This window comes from Rhinatrema bivittatum, chromosome 2, assembly GCF_901001135.1.
Source record: "Rhinatrema bivittatum chromosome 2, aRhiBiv1.1, whole genome shotgun sequence".
Classification (NCBI taxonomy): Eukaryota; Metazoa; Chordata; class Amphibia; order Gymnophiona; family Rhinatrematidae; genus Rhinatrema; species Rhinatrema bivittatum.
Window position 1 is genome coordinate 586,765,551 of NC_042616.1, and position 20,478 is coordinate 586,786,028.

The 20,478-nt window shown below is 40.9% G+C and overlaps 1 long non-coding RNA gene across 1 annotated transcript in view; it reads left to right on the forward strand.

The window, feature by feature from the left end:
- LOC115086219 overlaps positions 1 to 15,553 on the forward strand; it is a 380,248-nt gene extending 364,695 nt beyond the window's left edge. Inside the window, exon 3 of the long non-coding RNA XR_003855166.1 lies at positions 15,448 to 15,553. This is a non-coding gene — a long non-coding RNA (uncharacterized LOC115086219). The remainder of the gene's footprint in view (positions 1 to 15,447) is intronic.
- Positions 15,554 to 20,478: the final 4,925 nt, after the last annotated feature.

Consider the following 20,478-nt stretch of genomic DNA (forward strand, 5'->3'; position numbering starts at 1 on the left):
ACTACCTTTTCATGGATTTTGGAGACAAAAGGCAGGTTGGATATGGGCCGGTAGTTAGATGCATATTTACATTTTTAATTTCATTTTGTATAATTTTTGTTTCTAAATTTGCTTTATTTTAATGCACACTAAATCCAATTAGTATGCACTAACTTGAAATACTGCACATTAACTTGAAATAGTGTGCATTATTTTGATTTAGTGCACACTATTTGAGTTAGTATGTACTCTTTGATTTAATGTGCACTAATTTGATTTAGTGCAGAAGATTTGAATTAATATCCACTGTTTTGAGTTGGTGCACTATTTCAATTTAGTGCAGAATATAAAAATGATAAAAACACTGGGGTAGATTTTTAAAAAAAGCACGTTCGCGTACTTTTGTTTGCGCAGCAGGCGCAAACAAAAGTACGCTGGATTTTATAAGATACGCACGTAGCCGCGCGTATCTTCTAAAATCCTGGATCGGCGCACGCAAGGCTGCCGATTTTGGGCAGCCGGCGCGTGCCGAGCCGCGCAGCCTGTCTCCGTTCCCTCCGAGGAGCGGAGCGGCCTCGGAGGGAACTTTCTTTCGCCCTCTCCTCACCTTCCCCTCCCTAACCCACCCCCCTGGCCCTATCTAACCCCCCCTTACCTTTATCCACGGATTTACGCCTCCCGGAGGGAGACGTAAATCCACGCGCGCCAGCGAGCTGCTGGCGCGCCGAGACCCGACCCGGGGGCGGTTCCGGAGGGCGCGGCCATGCCCCCGTAACGCCCTGGGCCGGCGCCACGCCCCCGGTCCTGCCCCCGCCCCCGCCCCGCAAAACGCCTCGTCGTTCGGCCCCGCCCCGACACGCCCCCGACATGCCCCCTTCCAAAAAACCCCGGGATCTACACGCGTCCCGGGGTTCTGCGCGCGCCGGCGGCCTATGGAAAATAGGCGCGCCGGCGCGCAAGGCCCTGCTTGTGTAAATTTACGCAAGCAGGGCCTTTTTAAAATCCGCCCCACTTTGGGCCTCATTTTCCAATATCGCAGTGGTAACGCATGATAACGCATGAGGGGGCGTGTCCCATGCAAATAAGGCATTTTTCGTGCAGCAGGGAAACATCGCATGACGCGATGTTTTCGCCATTTGCGGAAATGGATTCGCAAATCGCGAAAACATCGTGCACCGCGATAAAACAACCAATGAATCTTCGCAGTACACGAAAGTGTCCAAACAGCCTATTTCCACTTTCTCTCTCTCTCTCTCTCTCTCTCTCACACTCAATGAGCCGTTCGGAATTGTCATGGACCGCGATAACCCTTTACTGACCTGTAGCGCACAAGGTAACGCAAATGAAAGTGTTGTAGCTATTAGCCGCGATAGGAGCCGCGCTAACACTGCGGCTGTTTCGCGGCACACGATAACTGTTTCCCGTTTTACATATGCTCCGCCCCAACTCCGCCCCCTGAATATAAAATTCGCAAATCGCGTTAACAGCTGTTAGCGCGATTTGCGAATTTATCTCCCGCGATAACACCTTGGAAAATGACCCCCTTTGTCTTTTTGTTTAAAAATTGACCCAAAACAATATAGACAGTGCTATTGCAATTGCCTTTCATTTTAAATGAAACCATATCCCTTTTGAAAATTAGGTTGATCCGCATAAAGGCATTTTCTATGTATAAAATGTTTTTATGCTCACAATTCCCACGGAAGTCTTTAAAAGTACTCCCATAAGTTTTTACTGGATTGCAGGTTATAAATGAATTAGCACAAGTTTTATTGCAAAGACTTGATAGAGGTAAATTTTCAGTAGTGTACCTAAACACAGAGTTACAAATGTAATTTCAAGCACACATTTTCGAACATGAGATATATACAAGTTGGCTATGCAGATTGGGTTGTGTTATGCAGCTAAATATATGCACATTAGGGATGTTCAAGCCAAAGAATTTTGTCTTCTTTTTTTTTTTCATTTTTTGTTTGCTTTGGTTTATTTAATGTTTAGTAAGGTTTGGCTCATTTCCCAAACTGAAATAAATATTTAAATAACAAAATAAAATGAAACAGGTCTCCCTGAGGCCTGCCAATCTCCTTCCCACTCCCCAAGAAAGCTTCAAAGACAGGTGTGCCTAGCTGGGTTGAGCCGAGCCCAGCTAGGGCCTCCCTGAGCTTCTCCATTCCCCATCCTGCCCCTGAAAAATTAGCTGGGGCTGGAAACCCCACCAGCCCCCACTTAGCCTTTCTGTGGTGGTCTCTGAGAAAAAAAAAAAGAGTCAGGAGCGATGTCCACTCGCTCCTGCCCTGACAATGTCCTTTCAAAAATGGTGCCAGTGCCTGTCCTTTTCCCTGACATAACTGAAAAATATCTTGTCACCTTGCTTTATTGCTGTTGCTATCTTTTCTTTTCTTTACACTTTTGCCATCTCGACTACCTTCCCTGTTTCTCTCAGCTTTTCTATATTTTCTTTCCTGACCTCCTTTTTCTGAGATCCCATGTACCTTCTGAATTCTAATCACTTTGCACTTACATTTTCCACCTCATTTGAAAATCACAGTGGTCTCCTTTTCATTCTTACTTTTGCTTTCCTAACATCAGAATTTGTAGCCACTACAATAGCTGATTTTATTTGGATCCACTTTTCTTCTACTCCACAAATATGTTTCCTCCCTGACAGTCTGTACACAATGTAGGCAAAAGAGGGAGATATGTGAAACACACAAATTCAAAAAAAGACTCCCCACTCAATGGTTTAAATCTCAACTCATTCACTTTATGCTGACAAACATTTTTTATTATTGGAGACAAAGATCTCAGAATCCAGCAAGACAAATTTAATCTTGCCTTGGATGTTTTAATCATGGATCAAAACCCTCCACTACCTACCTATGCTTTATTTACTGCAAAAATATTTTTATATTATTTTTTGATATTTTTTTAATTAGTCAAAAAGATTTATCTCAAAAGGTCTTCATAGATTTTTTTTAGCTGAACCGCCATGCCAATCCAGTTAAAGTGGTTGTTGGAGCTGGTTCAAAAGCCAGCAACAAAGCCAGATTTACATGTTCCTTTAACTGGGATGTACTTCAAGGACATTTCAAATGTGGAAGTTGCTCCATATGTGCCAATACATTACAGATCAAGGAATTTGTAAATCTAAATTAAGGGGGTCGTTTTCAAAGGCTTATTGCATGCGGTAAGATCTATCTCATGCAAAAAGGGCCTTTTCGCGTGCAATAGCATGCTGGGGGTGGAGTTGGAGCGGCGAGGGGAGGAGTCGGGGCGGCGAGGAGGCACACACGGCGGTATCTTCGCTGGCGGTGATAAGGTTAGTAACGTTATCGTCGCCAGTGGCGCGCCGAATAGCACCACCGTGAAAGGTGGTGCTATTGGGTGCAAAAGCTGGCAGCGAAAACACCGCGGTGGTGTGAAGGCTGCCAGCTTTCGCAGGCCCTCCCTCCCCCTTCGCCCCCCCCCCGTCCCCTGTTTTTGCTGGATTCACCATTCTCTGCGATAGAATGGTGAATCCAGGCCTAAGTCACTAATGTATTCAGGTTTGAAACCTATGGGGCGGATTTTCAGACCCCTGCTCGCCTAAATCCGCCCAAAACCGGGCGGATTTAGGCAAGCAGGGCCCTGCGCGCCGGTGAGCCTATTTTACATAGGCTCACCGGCGCGCGCAGAGCCCCGGGACTCGCGTAAGTCCCAGGGTTCTCCGAGGGGGGCGTGTCTGGGGCGGGCCCGGTCGTCGCGGCGTTTCGGGGGCGTGTCGGCAGCGTTTTGGGGGCGGGTACAGGGGCGTGGCTACGGCCCGGGGCGGTCCGGGGGCGTGGCCGTGCCCTCCGTACCCGCCCCCAGGTTGCGGCCCGGCGCGCAGGAGGCCCGCTGGCACGCGGGGATTTACTTCTCCCTCCGGGAGGCGTAAATCCCCGGAGAAAGGTAAGGGGGGGGTGTAGACAGGGCCGGGTGGGTGGGTTAGATAGAGGAAGGGAGGGGAAGATGAGGGGAGGGCGTTAGAGGATTCCCTCCAAGGCCGCTCCGATTTCGGAGCGGCCTTGGAGGGAACGGGGGTAGGCAGCGCAGCTCGGCGCGCGCCGGCTATACAGAATTCATAGCCTTGCGCGCGCCGATCCAGGATTTTAGTGGATACGTGCGGCTCTACTAAAATCTACTAAAATCTACTAAAATCTACTAAAATCCCGCGTACTTTTGTTGGCGCCTGGAGCGCCAACAAAAGTACGCCAACGCGCCTTGTTTGAAAATCTACCCCTATGGACTTAAGCAACTCCATCTGCTGCATGTAAGGATAATTTAGTCAGCTTAAGAAGAATATACAGTGTAATCATGGAAGCATCTGATTTAGTATGGGTTTCATTCTCTTATGGATTTAAGACCCATAAATATTTCTTTGACACTTCATTCTCTTCCTCCTTCTGGAAATTGTACCAAAGAATAGCAAATCAACAGAAGAGGATGATAATACCAGTCTTATTGCTTTCAGCATTATTTTAGACCTCCTCCTACTAACTTTTAAGAGTCATATGAGGGCAATGTTTTAAAACTGTGGGGAGCTTGCAGGTGTATGGATACGTTGAACCCACATGGATCTGCAAGCTAATTTTCAAAGGGAACCCCCAACTCCTGCTGAGTTTCCCTTTGAAAATTAGGTTTCTGCAGGGACTGCAGGTACAAATTAAACTACAAAAAGTAAAGAGCACACAGGGATTTCAAAAAGAAATCTTGGTGTATACTTTACCACCCCCGAGCTCTCCCTGATCTTGGCCCCATCCCTTTTGGCCATGGCTAGCATGCATACATTTGGCCACTGAGGAGAGGTACTTTTTGTCCCAGGGAAATTACCTGGATAACTAAGTTACCTGGGAAAATTTATTTGAAAAATTGCCCTCATAATTTCCAATTCACATTTTAAAATTATGTTGGTGCCTTGCATTTGCTTCAGATATGTGCATGACTCAGTGTTTTGCATAATGATTGGATATTGACTTTCTTATAATAGCATAATTAAAATTCAGCCATTGCAGACTGTGAACACTTGAATCTACATTGATTTTGGCATGGCTCTTCTGTAAGATAGCTTTAGCGCTGCACTTCTTCCATTCAAATATAATTATAACTGCTGTGGCATAATTGATGACAAGCAATTGGTGTTGATTTTTTGATGCTCTTTACAGTAAAATACTTTAGAAACAGTTTGTGTGTCTGTCAATGTGATCATCTGGGTAATTTTCATGTGCACATGTATGGACACTTATGCATGTAAATTCCCTGGCTGTGGAAAATATGGTAAAAAAAAAAAAACAACAACTATGAGTATCAGTTTCTGCAACCAAGAAATATATGTGAAGAACTGCCCATGCATGCACAGATGGAAAATTACACAAGAGAACAGGAGGAGGAGGAGCCAGAATCTGAAGCACATACACAACCCTCCCCCCTCACACACACACACACACATACCCCTATAATCACATACACCTGCCATGAGGGCTGTGCATTTATTTTGTTTTGTTATTTTATGTACTGAATTTTCAGAAGGATTTCCGAGCATAAGGCCGGTTTGATGTGCATGAATGGGCTTTTGTTGTGCATGTGAAAGTACATGCTGAAGGATTCTACATGTGCTTTTATACACACTGGAAAGAAGCTTTCCACTGGGTAGCAGAGAACTCAATAATGTATATACTTTTGTTTTTCCAAACTATGCACATAAATCGAATGTGCGGGTGTAAATGTGTGCACATATTCCACCCACACCCACTAATTTTCAAAGCCGACTTATGCCTTTAAGTCGACTTTGGAAATTCCGGCTAAAGTCTGCATGTATTTTCCATATGCAAACTTTAGCTTTACATAGTCTACTGAAAATTACCCTTTTTATTTGTGGAAAGTTGATTTCAAAAATATAAATATATACATTTTACACATGTAAGCAATGAAATAAAATGAAATTTAAGAATGGAAACTGAGAAAATAAACAAGAAGAATAAAACAAAAGAAATACATTTTTCCCATACACAGCCGCCCTACGTGGCCCCTACACAAACATCCCCCAGACTGGCCCAACAAACATATATCCTTGCATACACAATTCCTACAAGCAACACCAAACTCCCATACACCCCATAATAAAAAAAAATCCTCTCACAAACATTCCCCTCACACATATCCCCACGCCAAAACACCACTTTGCTTCTAAATGCATTCTCCCTAGATGCACATCCATCTCTCACCCAAGCTTTCCCCCATATATACATCCCTGTCACATCAACCTCAGAACACACGCAGAGAAATTGTAGCAGCAGAGGTAAGCACCCATATGATTGATCCCAAACTGGTAGTTTACTTTGATTTATTTTATTTTAAAATATTCATTATCTGCCCTTCTTACGTTCAGGGCAGGGTACAAGAAAACACACATAAAACTACATAAAATTACCATTACTACCACTACCCATCTTGCCCACCACTGCCAATGGCTCTGCACACACACAATTAAAAATCTCCTCACAAGCACCCCATCATGTACAATATACATACACACAAACACACACACGTACAAACATCCTTTCCCATATACTCCAGACATACGCCTCCTGAAAAAAAATATTTGAGGGAGGCTCTGCAAGAGAAATACATGGCAAATGCATTATATCCTTCCACAGCTAACTTCTGGAGGGAAGGAGTATCCATACAAATATTGTGTACTCCATGGAATACACCTTCTAATATTGTCATCTCTGTGTGCTTTAGAAAGTATAGTCCAGCATTCTTAATGCAGACCACTGATTGTCACTACTCACTGGCAAAGAATCTATTTTCCTACCTAAAGGACAGTATCTCTATTAATTGTCCTCACTACTGACTTCATGCTTAGCCATAAATAGAATTGTAATAATAGATGATGTTCTAGCTAGATGAATGGAAAAGGGGAGTATCTGGAGATCTGAGACTTCACATCAGATAATTATGTTTATAATGTTAGGTGGCTCGGTATCGCTGGGGTATGCTATTTAAATGTCATTGAGATTATATTGGGCCTTTTTATGTGGAAAAGTACATGACTGCATTTAAGTGTGCTATTTTGCCTTATAAAAGGTAACAGTGCACTTTCTGGCTTCCACACTAGTTAAAAATGTTTTCTTTGCATAATCATTTCATTGTTGATTAATGAATAATGCAAATTGAGGTACACCATTGTCCATCTTGATATATGTTGTATAGCACATAGAAGGCCTATTTATTACTGATTATTTTGTCATAATATATTTCTTTATATCCCATTGTACTTCATATAGATTCCCATTGAAATAATTGAGATATATATATATATATATATATATATATATATATATTTTTTTTTTTTTTTTTTTAATTTTATTTTATTTTTTTTTGGAAGGTGTTGAAAGATGTGAATCAAGGCTCATGGTGCCATAGCTCAGTAGAGTCCAATTCTGACTGAGCTGGAAGTTCAAAGAAGCAAAGGACATGCTGGGTCAAAATAGAAAATAAATGGACCTGTTTTAGAACTAGTGTATTTTAACCAAGAAGAAACTGTCAATGACCTGCATGTCATGGAACATTTGGGGTACAGTGACTATAACGTAGGATCTTTTAAGATCAGGAAACATTTTGAGAAAGAAAAAAGTAATATCAAGCTGTTAAATTTTAGAAGGACCAACTTTAAGGTTATGTATAACTAGATGGTAAATCAAAAAGGAACAATAAATTTACTGGCAAAGACACAAGGGAAATGGGAGGTATTATTATTAATAATTATTTTTTGAATAGCACATAGTAGATGTACACAGGGCTGAACAGAGACAGTCCCTTCTACTTGTAGTTTCCAGTCCAGTCAAGACAGACAGCCAGGCACAGATAAAAAAAAAAACAAGAAGCTTTCAGTTAACAGATAGGACATAAGCAGGGAAAAAACCTATGCTAGATAGTTTATAGACAGGAATAATTTAGGAAGGGGCAGCTTGAATTGAGTAAAACTGCAAGAGTTAAAGCTTCTTAAAAATCTATAGAAGAAAAAACAACAGTGGAGTGGATAGAAGTCTTCTACATCTTTAACTATATTCAGAGACCCCCAAATTGACACCAGATTGATCAATATTTCAAGAGGTATTGATACATTTCTCTGCAATTCTAAAGAACTTACTAGAAACAAGAGAACATAGGATAACATTTAAAATCTCAAAGGTGAGTTAATATATGGGCTTTAAACCAAAGCAGTGACTAGAGATATACAGGCAAAAAAAGATTCATTTCATTAGTCCTTTTTATTTCAATTTGTTTTCTTTTTGTTTCATATCTTTGTGGGTTCCTTTTGTTTTTTTATTTTACTGTGCATTAAAACCATTTAGCATGCATTAAAATAATTAAATAAGGGCCAGAAGGCCCAAATGAATGCCCTGCTACCACATGTTATTCGCTAATTTAAAGATCCCTTAGGCTCTCTCCCCCCCCTAAACACATCACAAGCTCTATTGTTGCCCCTACCCCTAACTTCCAAACTTAAGACCCCTCTGGTTCAAAACCCCAACCTTGGTATGACCCATGCTCATTCTCCAAACCACACAACCATCCAATCTTTCCAAATTATTCCTACTGGTTTCTTCCATCCCCTGAGACCCCGACCCCTCTGGCTTATTCCAAGGGATCCACTGTCAAAAGGAGCAGGAGTGAGCCCCAGTTTCTCCTGCCCCAATGGCGCCATGCTACAAAACATTGTCCCAATTTTGAGTTCAGCACTGTCAGGGCAGGAGTGACTAAGGATCAATCCTGCTGTCTTTGACCAGAGGGATCCTTGGAGTAGATTGGAGGGATGGCGGGGTGCAGAGGATGGTGGACACCGGTGGGAGAGGTAAAAAGGTTGGGTAGGTCAGGGTTTGGAGGCTGAGACATGGTTATGAGCCAGGAATGGAGTTATAAACCAAAGGGATCGGGTTTGGAGAAGAGGGTTGGGTGCATGCTCTATCTTTTCAATGTACTTATTACTTGCGTATACTATAGGTTCCATCAGGCTAACAGGTTCTTATCAGGCTAACTTTGCCTGTTGGCCAACAGGCAAAGTTAGCCAGATAAGCTTATCCAGCTAAGGGGGTCATTTTGTAAAGCTTATCACGTGTGATAAGCCGCTATCACACACAAAAAAGCCCTTTTTGTGTGCGATAGCTTGCTAGGGGCGGAGTCGGGGTGGCGAGGGGAGGAGTCAGGGCTGACTCCACGATGTCTTCGCTGGCAGTGATAAGGTAAGCCACGTTATCGTCGCCAGTAGCGCGCCCAATAGCATCACCTTTCATGGTGACACTATTGGGTGCGAAAGCCGGCAGCGATAACACTTTGGTGGTACGATGGCTGCCGCCTTTCGCAGACCCGCCCCCCCTGCCCCCCATTTTCGCTGGATTCACCATTCTGCGATAGAATGGTGAATCCAGGCCTAAATTAGCTAAGATATGCAATGATGCAGCCACATCACTAAATATACCCAGCTATCTAAAAGTTGGATGGATAAGTTTCTTTGGTTAACATTAGGACTGCTGTCTGGCATAATTTGCAAACATGACTACTTTTTAATACCTTCTTTGGGATGCTGTTAATGTGAGCCTGATATTTACCAAGAAAATGTTAAATTGCATGATTATGCTAAACTGAGCATGCTCATTTCTCTTTATCTCTTGACTCTTGCCTGCGCCTGGTAGTCGTATAGTTTTTTTTCCCACATATGACACTACTTATGGATATACAACATTTATTTATTTATTTGATTTCTATACTACTTTTCTGTACTTTAAAGTGGATTGCATTCAGGTACTGTGCCATATAAGTGGCATGATCACCACAAGGCACCTAAGGAGGAGGAAAGGGTGCCAACAAAAAAAACATAGAAACATGAGGGCAGAAAAGATCTATATGGCCTATTTGGTCTGCCCATTCACTTTCAGCTTTACAATCCCTACCTGTCTCTCAGAAATCCTCGTTGTTTATCCCATGCTTTCTTGAATTCAGATTGTCTCCACCATCTCCATGGGGACACTGTTCCATGCATCCATTGCCCTCGCCATAAAGATCTATTTCCTTAGATTACACCGGAGTTCACCCTCTTTCACTCTCATCACATGACCTCTTGTTCTATTGCCTCCTTTCCATTGAAAGAGGCTCACCCCTTGTGCATGGAAACCTTGGAGGTATTTAAATGTCTCTAACATATCTTTCCTATCTCACCTTTCCTCTAGTCTAGGGTATACATGTTTTGATCTTTAAATCTGTCTGCATATGCTTTAGAATGAAGACCACTGACCATTTTAGTAGCAATGCTCTGGGACCAACTCCATCCTGTTTATATCCTTTTGAAGGTGCAGCTCCAGAATTGTACAATATTCCAAATGAGGTCTCACCAGGGTATACAGGAGCAATATCACTTCCCTTTTTTTTTTGCTGACCATTCCTTTGCCTATACAGCCAGGCATCTTTCTGGCTTTTGCCATCATTTTATCAACCTGTTTGGCCACCTTAAGATCATCAGATATGATCACCCCCAGATCCTATATTTCTTTCATGCATAGAAGAATTTCACCCCATATACTGCACCTGTCCCTTTGAATTATGCAGTCTCGATGCATAACCCTGCATTCCTTAGCATTAAATTATGGCTGTCAGACCCTAGACCATTCTTTAAGCTTTGCTGGATCCATTCTGATATATTCCATTAGGGATGTGAATCGTTTTTTGACGATTTAAAAAAATTGTTCGATATTTTTTAAATCATCAAAAATCAGTACAGTGCGCGATACAATAGAAATTTTCACAATTTATCATGAAAAATCGTTACTCCCGTTAGTGTCCACTATCTAAAAGTTGGCTGGATAAGTTTCTTTGGTTAACATTAGGACTGCTGTCTGCAATAATTTGCAAACGTATTAAATTACTGCTTTTTAGTACCTTCTTTGGGGGGAGGGCGGGAAAACCGGCACACCAAAGATGGCGCCGGCCATCCAGTGCTCCTACCATGTGACAGGGGCCGGCCAATGGCACGGATACCCTGTCACAAGGTAAGGGCAAAGGGCCATCGGCGCCATCTTTATGAGTGGCAGCCAACGGCCCGAGAACGGGAGATCGCTCCTGGGACTACCACTAGAGCACCAGGTAATTTAAAAAATGTTTTGGGGGGATCGGGAGGGTGGGAGAAGTTAAGAGGTCATCTTTAAAGGGTCGGGTGGGTTTTTTTTTAATCGGGCCATCGGCGCCATTTTTGAGTGGCAGTCAAAATGGCGCCCATGGCCTGAGAGTGGGGGATTGGTCCCCGCACCCCCACTGGACCACCAGGTACTCGTAAAAAGTTTTGGGGGGGTTCGAGAGGGTGGGGGAAGGTAAGGGGTCAATTTTAAAGGGTCAGGCCTCACTAAAAAAAAATTAACGATGTGAATCGGAACCGATTCCGATTCACATCTCCAGCCGAACCCGATCGTTAAGACGATCGGGCACACGATTCACATCTCTATATTCCATAGCTTCCTGGCTGTTGCAGATTTTGGTATCATTGCAAACTAGCAAACCTTTCCCGACAAATCTTCCGCAATGTCACTAATGAAAATGTTGAAAAGAATCAGTCTAAGGACCAACCCTGCAGCACACTGCTAGTAATGCCCCCCTTCTTAGTGTGAACTCCATTTACCATGACCTTTTATTGCCTCCCACTCAACCAGTTTCTATCTCAGTCAGTCTCTTTAAGGCCCATACCAAGGGGGCTCAACTTATTTATAAGTTGCCTTTGCGGAACCGTGTCAAAGACCTTGCTGAAATCCAAGTATACTACATCTAACGCTTTTCCCTGATCCAATTCTCTGGTCATCCAATTATAGAAATTGATCAGGTTCATCTGATAACACCTACTTCTGTAAAACAGTGCTATCTCTGATCTTTCAATTGGTTGGATTCCAGAAAATGCACAGTGATTTTATTAATTTGTTTACCACAGAGGTCAAGCTAACCATTCTGTAGTCCCCACCGTTCTCTTTACTTACACTTTTGTGAATAGGAACCACATCCACCCATCTTCAGTCTTCCAGAACTACTCCTGACTCTAAAAAGCATTGGAAAAGTCATCCAGCAGAGCTGCCAGAACTTCCCTTGTATGTATCTCATCCAGCCCCATTGTTTTATCTGCCTTAAGTTTAATTAGCTCCTTACAACACATTTTTCTGAAAATTGATTGAGGTTTATCTTACATAAGAACATAAGGAATGCCATAATGGGTCAGAACAAGGGTCCATCAAGCCCAGTATCCTGTTTCCAACACAGTGGCCAATCCAAGTCATCCAAGTCACAAGTACCTGGCAAGAACCCAAACTTTAGATGGATCACAAGCTACTATTCTTATTAATAACTGTAATAGCAGTTTATGGATTTATCCTTGATGAACTTATCCAAACCTTTTTTAAAACCAGTTACACTAACTGCTGTAGCCACATCCTCTGGCAATGAATTCCAGAGCTTAACTATGCGCTCAGTGAAAAAGAATTTTCTTCAATTTGTTTTAAATGAGCTACTTGCTAACTTCATGGAGTGCCCCCTTGTCGTTCTATTATCTGAGAGAGTAAATAACTGATTTACATTAGCTTGTTGAAGTCCTTTCATGATTTTGTAGACTTCGATCATGTCCCCCCTCAGTTGTCTCTTCTCCAAACTGAATAACCCTAACTTCTTTAGCCTTTCCTTGCTTCCAATCTTGTGTTTGTTTTAGGTGGTCCTGCTCGTGGTCCTTTCAGAGGGCATACTAAACAGAATTCTTTGTTAAGCAATTTCTCTTTTTACTTATCGGCCTCTATATATTCCTTCCTTTCACTTTTGAGTCTCTAAATGCCACTTTTTAAATTCCTCCTACCACTAATATCTAAAATAAAGTCATTCCCCCCCCCCCCATTTTACAATATTTACTTTTTACTTCAATTTGAATCTTTGCCTTCCTATTTTCCCAGTTTCTCTTAACTTTTACGACATTGTTGCCAGCCTTCCTCCTTCCTCTTGTACTTTATGAATGCTAATCTTTCTCCCTTTATCTTCTCAGCTACTTCTTTAGAAAATCAAGGCAGCCTCTTTTCCTCTTGCCTTTACTTTCCTAACAAAAAATGGTAGTTGCCCTTATAATATCTCATTTAGATGTGCCCACTGCTCTTCTACTTCCCTTAGATTTTCCATCCAGCTAATGACTCCCTGAGGTATTCCCTCATTTTAACAAAGTTTTCCTGAAGATTAGGACCTTACATTTGAATGAACCTTCATCTCCTGCACCACACCATCTTGCAGAGAATCCAGAATCCCCCTGCTTCTAGCTGGGATGTCTCAGTCAACATCTGCAGATTGAAATCTCTTAGGAATAGCATCTCCCCCTTTCATAGCAATTTTGTGAATATTCTCTATTAACTTTCTTTCCATTTCTTCTGTTTATGATGGTTGTCTGTATATTACACCAATATAAACAGATACTCCATTCTCTCTTTCCAGATTAATCCACAGTGCCTGTTCCTTACCTTGTAAGCCCTAAAATTGTGTGGCTAAGGTAAGGAACAGGCACTGTGGGTGCTAAAACATGAAGCACCCCCAAACATGAAAACCTGGCCCCTCTTGCGACCCCTCTAAAACGAGGGCTTACCACTCCAGAGGGACCCATGTCTTCACAGGTATTAGGGATGTAAGAGCCCTTCTGCCTATACCACTGCAGCTGCAAAATAATGCCACTAGCTGGTGCTTCGTCGTGGGGTTTGCATGGGGATTTCCAGTGGTGGCAATATAACTGTTGGCTATTGTGGGGAGGAGACTAAAGGCTATAAGGGAGTTGTCTGATGGATATCAGAGGAGAATGATCATACTAATAGGATGGGAGAGATGATACTCAAGGAAGTTGGGGGCAGGTTGTTTTCAGAGTTTCCAACAGGAAATCTACTCTGCTAACCAGTCCTTATACATTGTTCAGCTAATATGCATACCACATATTATAACACAGTAACATAATAATGATGGCAGAAAAGGGCCAAATGGTCCATCCAGTCTGCCCAGCAAGCCTCTTATGATAGTATCTGCCATGCTTTCCAGGTTACCCCCATGTGTCTCTTAAGAGTAACAACTGCCGCTCTTTGCAGTTATTCCCAAGCTTTATGATAACCCATAAAGGATTTACTGCAAGCAACATTTTTACTGGGTGAAGAGCCTTCTTGAAAATTCAGACAGTGCTGATGTGTTTTGTTTATGGACTTGGGCTTAGAGGCAGTCCTCTGCTTTTTCACATATATCTATGTATCAGTACCCCAGACCGTAAAAGCCGGGGCCCATTTTGGTTGTCATTTGAGTCCAATTCCTCTTCCAACCTTTTCCATTCCCCACCTCTGTCAAAGTGGAGAGTGATATTGTAGTTGCGTCCAAAGCATCGAGGCTTATTGATTAAGGTTAGTAATCCCTTGCTTCTGTTAAGGGTAGTAATTGTTGTTCCATGCAGATTAGCCCTATGCTTATCAGTTCCCCAGACCATAAAAGTCAGAGACCTCCCTGGTTATTGTCTGAACCCAAATCCCCTTTTCCCCTGCCATTGAAGCAGAGAGTAATGTTGCAGTTGCATTAAAAATATCAAGACTTATTGGTTAAGGATAGAAACTACCACACTAGCAAGATATCCCCCATGTACCCTTCTCTTCATTTCTATCTTCTGGCCTTTAGGGATCCACAGTGTTTATCCCATGCCATTTTTAATTCTTTGACTATTTTCATCTTCATCACTTCCTTCAGAAGGGCATTGCAGACATCTACCGCCCTCTCCATGAAGAAATATGTTCTGGCGTTGGTTCTGAGTCATACCCCCTGGAGTTTCATTTGGTAACCCCTAGTTCTACTGATTTCTTTTCAACGGAAAAGGTTTGAAGTTTGTGCAGCTTTAAAACCTTTCAAGAATCTGAAGGTCTGTATCATATCTCCCCCTGCACCTCTTTCACCATAATGTCTGTGCTCTGGAGGTAATTCATTTAGCTTTTATATGCAAAAATGTTTAGCATAGCACATTAAATACCATATTATGTGCACATAGGATATTTAGTGACATGCTTGCATACTGCATATGACCCTATGCTACCTTTTCATTGAAAATAAAATGTCAATTGATGATGCTATTAGAACCAATTACATTTTTTTTAATTAGTCATCTAGTCCTATTTTCTGCAAAGCATAAAGAAAGTATGTGACAAGACCACGTACACTAGTAGGCGTTTGTTTTTTCTGAAGAGCTGTGATGCAGATTGTGGCAGAATGTACACATTTTTCATATGACTTTGTTATCATGGCTGTTGTGACTTGTAATGGCTGAATGAATTGCTGTCTGTGAGTCTGTTATTACTTTTTATTTCATGGCAGGCTAACAGGGTCATATGTAGTAAAACTCATACTGTTCTTCTTCCATTTATATTTCAGACCAGTTACGGTTCACATTGGTAAGGATTCCACTGAATCTTCTACAGAATTCTTCTCTTCTTAATCCTGGAAATGAACTAAAAGATGAAAAAGTGATGAAAGAAGGTAAGCTCTGGTTTTCTTAGCAAACTATACTGCTTGAAGTGTTTACTTATATCAATAGTCCAGGGAGAGAAAGTTTCTAAGTTTTATGGCACAGGAGTACAATTTATTGATTGGACATGCACTGCTTCAAATCGGTGAACCTTAAAAATTATTTCTATAGTAACAGAAAAGGCAAAACTCCTTTCTGAATAAGGTTCAGTGTCTACAAATTCCTGCTTACCAAGAAAAGAAAGAACTAAATGAATCTTATATAGAAATCTGCTCAGTTTCTAATTGGCAACCTAAATAATTGCCCACCTAAATAATGTAAGAGAAAGAACTATCTCTATTGCTAGACCCCTTCTATGGAACTCTATTCCGTAGGAATTACGACTAGAAGCTGACATCAAATTATTAAAAAAGGGGATTAAAACCTGGCTTTTTAAACAAGCCTACCAAGAGCTGTTAGCATAATTATCTCACTCTTCAGATTTTATACCAAGGTAATGTATATTTTTATTTTTATTATACTATCTCTACCCTAACTATACTATCTCTAAGAGTTTAAATTTTGATTATTTAGCCAACTATTTAGTTTACTATGTTAATTATTTATATTATGAAACAATGTATTTACTTCCTTTTATCTTTGGAAATGCAAATAATTTTAAATGATTAATTGCTCACTACTGTAAACCGATTTGATATGCTTGCATGAAAAGTCAGAATATAAAAATTATTAAATAAATAAATAAGTCTGAGATTCTATGGTTTTCAATGTTGAATGATTATCTAGCTGATGTTTAAGGTTATGTAGTTGGTGTTTACTTTCTTTTAACCATTTGTGATTAGTTGAAGAATGCAATGTATGTTAGGAACAAACTAACCATTTTTGACTCAGGATACAGACTAGTTGGTAAAGCTAATTTTGACAAAAGTGAAGCAAATCCATTAAGAAGCATCTTTGCACCATACTTCAGTAACCTGAGAGGGCTTTGTAAGATGATATTTCTCAGAAAAAAGTTCACTCCCAACAAGAAAAAAAAAATCAAAATGTACTAAAATGAAGAAACATGCCTGTGTTTCCAAAGACATAAAATGTTTCTAATGTGAAATATTAAAATTTGATCTTTTTGCTGAAATATTATTATATTTTATTTATTTATTTATTTATTTAAGGTTTTTATATACCGGCAATCATGAGAACATATCTTGCTGGTTTACATGAAACGGGAGTGCGTTAAATACAACAAACTTGAACTGTGGTGACCGAAAGTACAGTTACTTTCGGTCACCACATATAAATAAATATATATTTATTTATATATATATATATATATAAATACATATATAAATACACATATATAAATACAGTGATTTAAAAATATTCTGGGAAAATTAATGTTATTTTTTGTTGGCTCTTCAATGAATTGCTTGAAAGTTCATGATAAAATAAATGCTAGATTTTGCTGATTGCTAATAGACTGGAAAAGAGGTTGAATTTACACAAGTTTGAAACTTGTGAGCATGAGTGCCAATCATCAAGGCTTCAGCCCTGGCTACTGACCAGTCGCACATCTTTCACATACATTCATAATTTAATCATCTTTTTTTTTTTTTTTTTTAATCTATCTAAAGTGGAGAGTATAACAAAGTTCATTTGCTTACCTCAAGCCTGGATCACTAAAAGCTGGCCAGCATGCATGCTGAAACTCTTAAGGTGTTGCCTTGGGAAATGTAATTATCAATAGATGAACAATTTTTTGGTGGGTGTGATTGTGCAGAGTTGAAGCCTTGACGATTGGCGGCCCTGCTTACAGATTTTCTACTTTTGCTAATTCATCACCGTTTTGAATCTGCTACTATTGTATCAGATATATGCCACACACTTTTTTTGTGTGTCTGATTGCTAATGATATTCAGCAACTAATGGAAGATGCATAAGCCCAGATTCTAGTATTTTGCAAATCTGCCAAAAGTACATGAAAATGCAGTCATTGCAACAGCACTGATTTCCACATTTCCAGGTTATATAAGCTCTGTGGAACAAGAATGTTGTAGTTGTTTAGAAAAGAAAACATACATGGTTAATTAAAGCACAGATGCATCTTTTGTCATGCTGTGAATCTTTAGAAATGTGCATTTTTGCTGCAGTTTTAGGGGAAAGGGGACTTTCTGGACTTTGTAAGTTTCTATGAAACGTCTTGAACAGCAGATATATATATGGAGAAAGAGAGAGGTCCTTATTCAAAGGGGTTTCTCCAGGTAACCTTTTAGTTAAACATACAAAACCCTGTAATTGAACATTTTTCTCCTCTCACTTGCTAAATTTTACCCAACTAAAATGTAGCTGGATAAAACGATGGTGCGCAGGGATTATTCTAGGATGGGGCTTATTGGGTAGTGGTATATTGAGCATCTAGATGAGTCTGACCAGTATAAAATGCTGTTCTAAAGTTACTCAGTTAAATACTCAGACATTTTTAGAAGACTATATTCAGCCGCAGACTGATCCAGGGAAGTCATTCAGAAAAAAGCACTGTCCTAAAGGTACTCAGATAATTTTAACCTGATAACGTTAAGCAAGTATTTTCAGCAGCAGCCTTACTAGGGTAAGTCCCACTGCAATTCTCACCTAAAGTTACCCTGGCAAATTCCTACTTCCCTGAGGTGGTATATCAGGGCATGGCAGGTAGGCATGTGGCAGGCAGCAAGAACTCTAAGATCTTATATCAGGGGCATGGCAGGTAGGCATAGTGGCAGCAAGACCTTCAAGGTGTTTTCACTTATCTTGCCACTCACGTAGAAATTCTAGAAACACAAGCAAAGGCAGGATTGATTTTCAAAAAGACCAGTTTTCCATCAGCTCTGGTGCCAGCCTTAAGTGATGAGGGCTCAGAAAGCCCCCTATCCTTGAGAAGACACATTCACTGGACACGCTGATTGGTAGGCAGGAAAGATAACACTGAGACATCTTGGATAGATCTGGCCAGACTGTAGACTTGTGTGCCCAATATGTCAGCGCTTCTGTGTCCATGTCCTCCATGGGCTGAGCGAGATAGCATGTAACAGAAATTTGTGCTGGGGACTCCTTTGCTTAGGTGGGGTGAAGGTCTCACTTGTCAGCTGCTTTAGCTATGGTCTGTGTCTAGAGAGATGATTGCTTTGGCTTTGGAGTATTGAATTGGGGAGGAAATGGTAGTTTACAGGGTGCTGCTCCTGTTTGCACTACTTTTTAAGGAGGCCACTCTTTCCTGTGTTACATCTTAATTATGCCTCTGCCTCTGGAACCCCTATTCATACACCTTAACTACTCATTAATATGAGATGCTGGGTCTGGAGAGACAGATTCCCTTTTACCCATGGATCACAAAGCACAGCAATCATGTATGTATTGTTTTGTGTGAAGAGTTTCAGTCTCTTACACCTGCAGCTGTATGGAGTCCACAAACTGTATCAACTCTGCTTCCATTCCCTCCTGCTTACAGAAGCCCTTAACATTTCTTCTAGAATATCTACTATAAGGATGAACCTTATAAAGGTGAACCAGTAGATGTAGTATACTTGGATTTTCAGAAGGCATTTGACAAGGTTCCTCATGAGAGGCTTCTAGGAAAAGTAAAAAGTCATGGGATAGGTGGCGATGTCCTTTCGTGGATTACAAACTGGCTAAAAGACAGGAAACAGAGAGTAGGATTAAATGGGCAATTTTCTCAGTGGAAGGGAATGGGCAGTGGAGTGCCGCAGGGATCTTTATGGGACCCTTACTTTTCAATATATTTATAAATGATCTGGAAAGAAATACGACAAATGAGATAATCAAATTTGCAGATGATACAAAATTGTTCAGATTAGTTAAATCACAAGCAGATTGTGATAAATTGTAGGAAGACCTTCTGAGACTGGAAAATTGGGCAACAAAATGGCAGATGAAATTTAATGTGGATAAGTGCAAGGTGATGCATATAGGGAAAAATAACCCATGCTATAGTTACACAATATTAGGTTCCATATTAGGTGCTACAACCCAAGAAAGAGATCTAGGCGCCATAGTTGATAACACATTGAAATCATCGGTTCAGTGTGCTGCAGCAGTCAAAAAAGCAAACAGAATGTTGGGAATTATTAGAAAGGGAATGGTGAATAAAACGGAAAATGTCATAATGCCTCTGTATCGCTCCATGGTGAGACCGCACTTGCATACTGTGTACAATTCTTGTCGCCTCATCTCAAAAAAGATATGAAGGGCTACCAAAATGATAAGGGAAATGGAACAGCTCCCCTATGAGGAAAGACTAAAGAGGTTAGGACTTTTCAGCTTGGAGAAGAGACGGCTGAGGGAGGATATGTTAGAGGTGTTTAAAATCATGAGAGGTCTAGAATGGGTAGATGTGAATTGGTTACTTACTCTTTCGGATAATAGACTAGGGGGCACTCCATGAAGTTAGCATGTGGCACATTTAAAACTAATCGGAGAAAGTTCTTTTTTACTCAACGCACAATTAACCTCTGGAATTTGTTGCCAGAGGATGTGGTTAGTGCAGTTAGTATAGCTGTGTTTAAAAAAAGATTGGATAAGTTCTTGGAGGAGAAGTCCATTACCTGCTATTAAGTTGACTTAGAAAATAGCCACTGCTATTACTAGCAATGGTAACATGGAATAGATTTAGTTTTTTGGTACTTGCCAGGTTCTTATAGCCTGGATTGGCCACTGTTGGAAACAGGGTGCTGGGCCTGATGGACCCTTGGTCTGACCCAGTATGGCATGTTCTTATGTTCTTAATGACCATTGATCTGAGTTACAGGATGGCACTTGGATCATCTGTGACATTCTTGAAGGGCTTAAGGATTTGTCACAGCTGTCTCATCACTACCCAATCATGATGCCCAGAATCAATGAACACCTGTCTCTGTTTCCAGAGACAGATCATGAAGAAGTTACTGCTA